The sequence below is a fragment of the Solanum verrucosum genome, unplaced genomic scaffold (genome assembly GCF_900185275.1).
Source record: "Solanum verrucosum unplaced genomic scaffold, falcon-dt-bn FXZP01000271.1, whole genome shotgun sequence".
Taxonomy (NCBI): Eukaryota; Viridiplantae; Streptophyta; class Magnoliopsida; order Solanales; family Solanaceae; genus Solanum; species Solanum verrucosum.
The window spans coordinates 1,667,728-1,676,036 of NW_026019951.1; positions in this window are offsets into that span (position 1 = coordinate 1,667,728).

The following is an 8,309-nucleotide window of genomic DNA, read 5'->3' on the forward strand; positions in this document are numbered from 1 at the left end:
CCTTCAAAGTTTCTGAGATATTATTTGTGAGAAAGATCCGCTCACTTTGAATTTTCCCCCCCCCCCCCCCCCCCCCCCCCCCCCCCCCCCCCCCCCCCCCCCCCCCCCCCCCCCCCCCCCCCCCCCCCCCCCCCCCCCCCCCCCCCCCCCCCCCTCAAACTCATCGGGTCACTACTTCCTTTGAACCTTGGAAGTGTGACCTTGATAGTGTTCACCCTATCTGATGATCATCCTCTCCCTAAACCTATTTCCTCTATTTCCCATCCTATCCTCTATATCCCATCCTATCTCCTCTATATCCCATTCTATCTCCTCTATTCCCATATTCTTGATCTCCTATGCCTTGGTCCCACCCCAAGTCCCGAGGTCGTACTCCTTCCCTTCGTACTCCATTTCCATCCCTACCCCTAAGCTCCCAAAACTCATCATTATTGAACTCCTCATGAATTTCATCATAGAGAGGATTTTGGTATTGGTAGTCTTGGTAGGGCATTTGTGGTGCATTTTGTGGATGTGATGTAGGTTCATGAAAAGATGCATTTGAATCATTTGAAATGGTGTTTGGTATTGGACTTGGTTGGCCACAAAAGGAAGATTCTCCTGTGGCGGGTGATAGGGTTGTGGATTTGGATGTGGCGTAGGCTGTCTTAGGTGGTTTGGAGGGTTGGGAGTTTGGAAAGTGGGGCGTTGGTAGTTTCGGGTTCGGCTTTGTGGAGGAGAACATAGATTATGAGCTTGTCCCGGAGCAAGGGTGGTGGAATGCACCGATGCCCTCCTTATCTCCTCATATTCGGGTTGAATTGCTTTTCTTCTATTCTCATTTTCCCACCCGTACCAACCTTTCCTCCATACCTCCCATCCTTCCATTCATTTCCCGCTACTTGCTTAGAGATGTTGGCGAGAACCTCCATGATGTTCTCCGAGCTCTCCCCCAATTGGACTTGTATTAGACATGATACCTACAAAACTCAACAAACGAGATTAGTAGAAAAGCCTCACGTCACTCGTATGTAGCTCTCACTCACCTTCTATGGCGTCGTCTCAAAATTGATAGTGAACTAGCTCGGTTCAATCAACTCAAGATCACCTATCCTTTGTGATGGAGTGGATTCTTGCGACACTTGAAAGAAGGACGACCCAAAAAAAGAAAAAAAAACTAACGGACTTGAATCAAGAAGGTTATCAACGAATTGAGATGATAAAAGTAGAACAAAGAAGTACCAAAAAAAAATTCGGACTCAAAATAAACCAAGTAACAAAAGTAGAAGAATTACTTCTTGTTACTTACTTTGAAGGATCAAAGAAAAGATTTAATGATTAAAAACTAGTTAAAAGTAATTAAAGATGTTAATTGATTGTTAAATAGCTGAAAAGTAGAAGAAAAATGAGTTTAGAAGAAGAAGAAGTGAATTTGGACACTTAGAAAAATAATTATGCCTCAAAGAAGTCCATCACTTGTAAGACTTTGATTGGATCATTTGATGATTAAAACTAGTTAACAAGTAATTAAAGATGATAATTAATTGTTAAATAGTTGAGGGAATTGAAGGGAAAAATGTTAGAAAAAGAATCACGAAGTTTGGACACTTAGAAAATTTTCTAGGTCCAAAAAACTTCCATACTTAGAATATTTTTGGGTCTTAAAAAAAAACCTGCAGGTTTTTGGTCTCTGAAACTGACGCACACGCGCGTCAGGTGCGACTGGGCGTCGCTGGCAGGTTGTCTGCTGCGCTGGCTGCTGAGGTGTCGGTCAACGTGGCACTTTTTTTTTTTTTTTTTTTTTCAGATTTCGTTTTTTTTTTTTTGTTTCTTTCTTTTTTTTTTTTTTTTTTTAAATTCCACTAATGGACCCAAAAAAAAAAAAAAAAAACACCTTTGACCAACTTTGAATTGAAAAGTTGGATCAAATGTACTTTGTTCTTTCTTCTTTTTCAAGAGCAAGTTGAAGACACCAAGAACACATAGAACACCAAGAACACACACTAAACCCCAATACACTCAAATCAACTCGAAATTGGCTCAAAATTTAGGATTTTCTTCCCTTCAACTAAGAGAACAAAGCCCACTAATTATTAACCTCCAATTTCTCCTCAATCAAAAGACCCATTTTCAAAATTTGAAAAGTTTGAAAAGCTTGAAACCCTTCAATGGTAACTTCACTTCTACAACTCCAAATTGAACAAAATTTGAAACCTAGATTCAAAAACACTAGGGTACAAGGATCTAGTGTCAAAAACAATAAATCAAAGTAAAAAAAAATCAGATTTTTTTTTTTTTTTTTTTGGACTCTTTTTAAAAACCAAGACTAGATTTGTAAAAACAAATCTAAACCTAGGCTCTTGATACCAAATGATAACGATCAAGGAAGGAAAGGAATAAAGAAAGAAAGGATATGTGGATTAATAATACTCAAGTTATTGAAATTATGGGCAACAAGGGACTAAAACCCTCACCTCCCAATTGACTTCAACAACCTAAATTCAACCCAAAGAAGAATAATCAAATGAAACCAAGAATCACAAAGGGGTAACACTTTGATTAATCAAACACAAGAAGTTAACAAGCAATCCCAAGAGTTCACCCTAATTACTCACTAATTACTCACTAAGAAGATACTATAATTTGAGAGTCAATATTCAATATAGTCTAAGTCTTCCCAAAATAAAAGATACTACTATTTATACTAAAAAAAATAAACAAGACACGTTTTGACAATTTTACCCTTAATGAGATAAGGGCCTTGTTTGGTTGCCTTCTTTTGTGAATTCTTGAATTCATGAAATGGTCATTTCCACACATGGCCTCTTTCCTTCTTCCTTCTCATTTTGGTGAACCTTACACACATTGTATGTTTTTCTTTGGTGGCCTTCAAGCTCCTCTAATGCTTCCCTTTTCATGAACATTGCTTGTAGGCCTTGGAGATCCTTTGCTTGACTCCGTGTGAATGGTCTTGAGGGGTATATGCCACTCATGTTAGTGTCATCCATGCTGCCCATGTTATCAATCTCGTAGCCTCTCATTCATAAGTGTGGCGCACTTCACACCCATGAACAAGAAGACTACTCGATGTGGTATCTTGTGACATGAATCATACATTATTCTCAACCTTATGCTCTGATACTAAGTTTGTAAAGACCCGAGAGCACCCCCTAGTCGTTACCGGCGTATTCGACCTCAAAGAGGTCTTATACAAGCCCTTAGCATTCGTCATAGCATATATCATAGAATAAAATTACGAAAAATTTAAAATTTTTACTTTGGAAGTTCAACTTCACTTCATATATGAAAAATAGAATCTAACTTCGTCACAATGTACCATCTACACAAAGAAGTATCGAAAATGGGACTTAGCCCTTACGTCAATAAGAAGTCTTGAAATAGGAAAGTACAACAATGTCTTTCAACATAAGCACAGAACTATACATAGAAGCTAGATCATAGGGTCTTGTCCTCGGACTTGAGGACTCACCAACTTGGGGAAACAACTACAAGCGTCTTGAGAAGTAAGCTTAAATCCTCAACGGCCCGAACCTAAATGTTTGGGAAAAAGGGAGAAAATATGGGTTAGTACAACACACGTACTAAGTATGGCTACTATGCATAAAAACCAGTTAGGCATACATAAAAGGACATTTAGTCAAAACATGTTTTTTACCAAGTAAATCCAATATACACACAAAGTAAACATCATAGTCCAATCCAACATAATATCATTCCAACATGTAGACACCTCAAGAGATACTAGTGCAATGCAAAGAATAGAACCCCATAACCCTATCCAAAGTCAAGTATCACATTAAGCAACCTACTTCACGCATACCTTCATAAGATCATATCTCATAATAACTTACCATATTCATAATGATCATAATAATAAGAAAACACTACTAGAACCGTCTCTTAGGATCCCACAAGTGCAATGTGCAAGATTAGGGAAATATTGCAATAATCGACATAGACTGTAACACCCCAGAAATTCTATGACTTAAGTTAGAGACTTACCTTATGAATAATGACTTAAAAATAGTTAAAATGATGTTTCTAAACCTAAAGTAATGTAATTGACTTGGTTTGGAAGAGTCTAAGTCTAAACATTAAGAAACGACCACGACGTCCGAAAACTAGAGAAGAATGTGTTCTAGTGTGTCCTTAGGTTTTTGACAGGTTTGGGAGGCACAAAACACCAAAGATCTAAACCTAAAGTTCCTCCTTCTCTCTACTTTCTCTCTCTTCTCAAGAACTCCATTGAAGAAGATTGGAGCTTCAAGAAGAAGACCAACTCTCCAAGGTTTCAACTCGGATTTTTGTGGTTAATTCGTCAATAAGGTACGGTTGCTTATCACTCTTGGGATTCCTTTCCCCAAGAAGCCCCTTCAAGATTAATTTCAAAATCTCCACATTCTAGGTTTCAATCCAAAAACGTGGGTCTTTTTTCTAAAGTAAAATTGATGTTATAAAATGACTTTGATTGATTTTATGTGAACAATTATGGATGAATTTATGTTGTATAGGTGGTATCTTGAAGAATTCCCCATGAGACCCATGTTTCTCCTTTTTTTTCCTAATTCTAACCCTAGTTTGTGTTGGATATTGATTGAAGGCTATGAATTGAATGTGATGTTATGTAATTCATGTTTGTATGATGATTCTACCCTAGGTTATGTATAATTTCTATGAAATTAGGGTTGAGTCTTTGAATGAAGCCTTGAAGGCTATGAAGGGAATATGTCAATTGCTTATATTGATGTTCATTATGTTATTACTTGAATTACCTTGTATTATGTATTGGTTATGAATTAAATGGCAATTAAAGTATGGATACCCCTAGAAGGGCAAGAAGGTATGAGGGTTGGTTCTTCTTTGAACTCAACTATGAAAGGTGAATTACTTAGATTGTAATGATGTTATACCTAATGTGTTGTTGTGGTGTTGATGACATAGTTTCCTCATACTTAACCCTCTACACTTGAATTAGCTATGAAGTATGTATGTTTGTTATGGTATGATTGCTATATGATTGAAAGGTAGTCCTCATGATTATATTGTAATGTAAAGTGAAAGGTTTACTCACTTGCTAAGTGTTTCTAAAGTGAAAGGATTGTTACTCACTTATGAATACATGTGAGCTATTATGGTAAGATGTTTACATAAGAGTCTAGTAAGGCTAATGTGAACTTATCTGATTACTAAAGATGATTACCAAAGGGAATTAGATGATATTCACCGAAAGGGCATGTATATGAGATGGGGGTCTCACCTTTAGTAAGTCCGGCTCCCCACATGGGCTTCCTCACATTTAGCAAGTCCGGATTACCCACGATATGTGTTATCTCATGAGATGGAAACCCCCATGTTTAGTATGTTAGGGTTTCTAGAAGCAATTTCCTTGGCCTTTAACTATGTTCCCACATAGGACTCTAGCTTAGTGGATCAACCTAGATAGCTATGTACGAATGGTTACACCTTAGGCAAATGTTAACCCTCTCTTTTCGGTGTGGGAGTAGAACACCGGATTCTATGTAGCTCTCATGGTCTATGTCGGTTATTGCAATATTTTCCTAATGTAAAAGTAAATGAAGGTATGAAAGGTGTGAACTCTTACTAGGGCTTTCTTAAGGGTTTCTACATAGTGTAAGGGAGGGTATGGGACTTCTCTTGCACATTGCATTTGTGGGATCCTAATAGATGGTTGTAGTAGTGTTCTCTTATGATTATGATGATTATGACTTGTGTATGTTGAAGCTACGTTATGTATGATCCTTATGAATATGGTAAGTTATGATGAAATATGATCTTATGAATGTATGCATGAAGTAGGTTGCTTAATGTGATACTTGGCTTTGAATAGGGTTATGGGGTTCTATTCTTTGCAATGCACTAGTATTGCTTGGGTTGTCTACATGTTGAGATGATATTATGTTGGGTTGGACTATGATGCTTAGTTTTTGTGCATATTAGATTTTCTTGGTAAAAAGCATGTTTTGACTAAATGTCCTTTTATGCATGTTTCAATGGTTTTTATGCATAGTAGCCATACTTAGTACATGTGTTGTACTAACCCATATTTTCTCCCTTTTCCCGAAACATTTAGGTTCGGGCCGTTGAGGATTCAAACTTACTTCTCAAGACACTTGGAGTTGCTTCCCCAAGTTGGTGAGTCCTCAAGTCCGAGGACAAGACCCTATGATCACCTTTCATACTTGAGTTCAAAGAAGAACCAACCTTCATACCTTCTTGCCCTTCTTGGGGCATCCATGCTTCTATTACTAATTAATTAATAACAAATACATAATACACGGTAATTAATGAAGTAATAACATAATGAACATCAATATAAGAAATTGACATATTCCCTTCATATCTTTCAAGGCTTCATTCAAAGACTCAACCCTAATTTCATAGAAATTATACATAACCTACGGTAGAATCATCATACAAACATGAATTACATAAGATCACATTCAATTCATAGCCTTCAATCAATATTCAACACAAACTAGAGTTAGAATTAGGAAAAGAAGGAGAAACATGGGTCTCATGGGGAATTCTTCAAGAAACAACCTATACAACATAAATTCATCCATAATTGTTCACATAGAATCAATAAAAGTCAGTTTATAACATCAATTTCCATATTCATTTATAGATTGTGTTGAAGTTTATATTCTAAACTTTCTATTTGTATTTCTAGATATAAAATAGTTTTTCTCTGTGTTATTATAGATTTTTTACAGATTCCTGCGAATATATTACTGTTAAGTCTACTTTGTCTATGTGTTAATTCTTGTCTTTTTGCTATAATTATTTCGGTAAGTTCTTGTCTATATTCGTTATTTTCGTTATTCATTGTATTTTTAAATATTGAATATATTTATATTCTATTTTAGATATATTATCTATTAATTGATCTAATTTTTCTTTATCAGTTTTTGTGATATTGAGTTGTTTATATTCCGGATACAATTTGTTTAATTTTCTTCTTATTTTTCTTTACTTTCTACTAGTATATTTCTTACTATGTTTCTTATTATCCATAGCTCTGATATCATTTTTCGGAGTCTAAATCATGTAGGTCTATTTCATACCATTGTTGATTTAATGTGAAGTCTAAACAACACCTTGATCCTATATTAATGGAGTTGAAAGAATCAGTTCTTAACAAGTCTGTTGAGGCTTTCTCCCAAGGGAGAGATGGGGTGCGTAGGTACCAAGGTAGATTATGTGTTCCAGATGTTGATGGCCTAAGAGAGAAAATTTTAGAAGAGGCTCATGGTTCGCGGTATTCTATTCATCCAGGAGCCACCAAGATGTACCGTGATCTACGGGAAGTCTATTGGTGGAATGGTATGATAAAGGATATAGCAGGTTTTGTGGCCAAATGTTTGAATTGTCAACAACTTAAGGCCGAACACCTAAAACCGTGGGGTTTGTCCCAAAATATAGACATTCCCACTTGGAAGTGGGAGGAGGTGAATATGGATTTTGTTGTGGGTTTGTCTATGCCAAGTTGTATATCAAGGAAATAGTGAAGTTGCATGGGGTACCTTTGTTTATCATTTTGGATCGGGGTACTCAATTTACTTCACATTTTTGGAAGGCATTCCAACAAGGGATTGGCACCAATGTTAAGCTTAGTACCGCTTTCCACTCTCAAACGGATGGTCAAGCGAAACGCACCATTCAAACCTTAGAGGGCATGTTGAGGGCGTGTGTGATAGATTTCAAGGAAAATTGGGATGATCATCTCCCATTGATAGAGTTTGCCTACAATAATAGTTACCACTCAAGCATTGATATGGCTCCGTTTGAAGGACTTTATGGTAGGATGTGTAGATCTCTAGTTGGTTGGTTTGAAGTATGTAAATTTTCTCTAATTTGTCCCGAACTAGTTTATGAGGCCATTGAGAAATTCCGAACCATTAGAGAGAGGTTGAAGACGACCCAAAGTCGGCAAAACTCTTATGCCGATAATAGAAGTAGGTATATAGATTTTGAGATTGGTGAATGGCTCTACTTGAAAATCTCACCTATGAAAGGTATGATGAGGTTTGTTCAGAAAGGGAAACTTAGTCCCCGGTATGTGGGCCCATACCAAATCTTGTAACGTGTTGGGAAAGTTGCATATGAATTAGACTTGCCAAATGAGTTGGCTCCGGTTCACCCGGTGTTTCATGTTTCCATGCTTAAGAAGTGCATTGGTAATCCGGTATCCATAATTCCTTTAGAGGGTTTAGGATTTTATGAGAGTGTATCCTATGAACAAGTTCCGGTGGAAATTTTTGACCGGCAAGTGAAGACGGTGAGAAATA